The sequence below is a fragment of the Melitaea cinxia genome, chromosome 10, assembly GCF_905220565.1.
Source record: "Melitaea cinxia chromosome 10, ilMelCinx1.1, whole genome shotgun sequence".
In the NCBI taxonomy this organism is placed as follows: domain Eukaryota; kingdom Metazoa; phylum Arthropoda; class Insecta; order Lepidoptera; family Nymphalidae; genus Melitaea; species Melitaea cinxia.
The window spans coordinates 1,123,509-1,126,014 of record NC_059403.1 but is presented as its reverse complement, the minus strand read 5'-3'; positions in this window follow the sequence as shown (position 1 = coordinate 1,126,014).

The following is a 2,506-nucleotide window of genomic DNA, read 5'->3' as shown; positions in this document are numbered from 1 at the left end:
AGTTAATATTTCAGCCTGTTCATCTTAGCTGTAGGTCAATGAAAATCGATCCAACATAAATCGAACCCATTATGGTCTTGATTGACATTTTAATTAATGTTCTGTTACGTGTATCTTTCGTATCGTTTATGTGTGCCTTACTGCGGCTAGATTAAACGCTATTGTTTAGATAACTCTGACGTTTCTTTTTAATGTTTTTTTTTACTCAATGAATAAAAATGTTGTGGTTTTATTTCAATGTCTATTTGATTAATTTTTATGAAGATAATTGAAATGTAGCAAAATTAAAACAACAAAAAACTGCCGTAAGTATATGTTTATTACAATGATGGTGATACCAACTGTTTGATAATTTCTGATCTGAGAACATATTTAAAAGTAGAGCAGGATGTATCCGGATAAAGATCTGGAGCAGCCCGACTGGAGAAGCACCTCGACCTTACATAAGATTATAGCTAAATAACACTGTTTTCAAGCAGTGTTGTGTTCCTGTTGGTGAGTAAGGTGACCAGAGCTCCTGGAGGGATTGGGGATGAGATAACGGGGGGGGGGGGTATTGGGGATAGGGTCTGCAACGCGCTTGCGATGCTTTTAGTGCTGAAAGGGTAATAACTACGGTGATCGCTTACCATCAGATGAGTCGTACGCTCACTCAACAATCGCTAAATTGATTTTCATTCAATTTTCACCAATAGACAGAGTGAATAATACGAGCGGATCATCTGTTCTATAACTTATTAAGATTTTACGTTACTTGGTCAGTCTAACTGTAATATCTCTGGTCACCTTACTCATCACTGGAACACAACACTGCTTTAAGAACGGTATTATTTAGATGTGATGTTCTTAAAGGGTGGAGTACTTCCCCAGATAGGCTGCTCCAGATTTTAAGAATATATCCTGTTATGTCCCGCCTTAATAAAATCTTGATGTCGACCGTTACTAAATAAACGAATCAACAAGCACTTGGATGCAAATATGACCTTGTACCACAAAAACTTTAAACTGCGTCTTTTGCTTAAAAACTGGGCATCGTAAGTAATCTGACACATCACTTAAGCCTATTGCAGTCAGTGTTCCCCATAGTCACCACGCTGGGCAGGCGAGTTGATGACCGCAGGGCTGACTTTATCGCATCGAAGACGCTGCTGCCGTCTTCGGCCTGTGTATTTCAAAGCCAGCAGTTGGATGGTTATCCCGCCATCGGTCAGCTTTTTAAGTTCCAAGGTGGTAGCGGAACTGTGTTATCCCTTAGTCACCTCTTACGGCAGCCACGGGAAGAGAAGGGTTGGCTATATTCTATACTCTCTTGATCTGACACATGCATATCAGCAAAATGCTAATATGAGCAGTAATTATGAGCAGGTATAAATTATAATTAATTTTCTGGAAGCTAAACGCTGTATTACGCGATGTACTCCTTAGCAACTTGAGTGCTTTATTATGAAAACGTTTTAGTTGTCAAGGTTTTTGTTTACTTTGAAATTCACATCAGTCGACGCAAACTGCGGTGGCATTCCCTTTGAATTCTGCAAACTGGGAAGCTTAGTATTATATGTTCTAAGTACAGTAAGCGACTGAGAGAAAATGATGATATTACAAAAAAATTTTAAAAGTCGAAAGTGTATTAGAAATTGCAATAAAATCCCGTTATTACAATCTCAGTTTGTATAAAACCCCACACTTTGGGAAATAGATGTGAATTTGTAAATATTTACTGTCTACATTAATTATACGAATGACCAAAATACTTTAACTTACTTTCTTAAATTCCTTAACGATGTAATTTATATTTTACTAGCTGACCCGGCAAACGTTGTCTTGCCGCTAAACGCTATTTAAAAATAGGGCTGGATGGTAGAGGGTTGAAAATTTAGGGTTGTATGTATTTTTTTATGTTGTATCATAAAAAAATAGAAATTAAAAATTTTGTCTAAAAAAAAAAAAATTAGGGGTGGACTACCCCTAACATTTAGGGGGATGAAAAATAGATGTTGGCCGATTCTCATAGATACCGGATAAGCACAAAAAATTTCATCAAAATCGGTCAAGCCGTTTCGGAAGAGTATGGCAACGAAAACTGTGACACGAGAATTTTATATATTAGATTTATTTACGAAATGTATGAAAAAATAAGCTTTTCAATTGCATATACGACTATAATAATGCAGATATTTTATAAGCAACTGTGAATATAAAATATTATCTTTAATGCTGCTAACTTGCGCCGCCATTTGTAAAACAGTAATACTACCAAGCAATGCTCGGTTTATCTCCGCTGACGTCTTGCATACGTGATGCGAGGGGTTATGATGGAAACATTAGAGATAACAAATGGGGGACTTTGTTACTTTAAAACCCTTTTCACGACTAAACAATATAAATTGTGTGATATTTTCTTTCGAGTATTAAGAGCTCGTGTTCATGCAAGCGCACGTGAAACCGTATAAGGTGATAACTTGATACAAATAAAAGAAAATATTTCTTGTCATAATTTTCTCCTCTG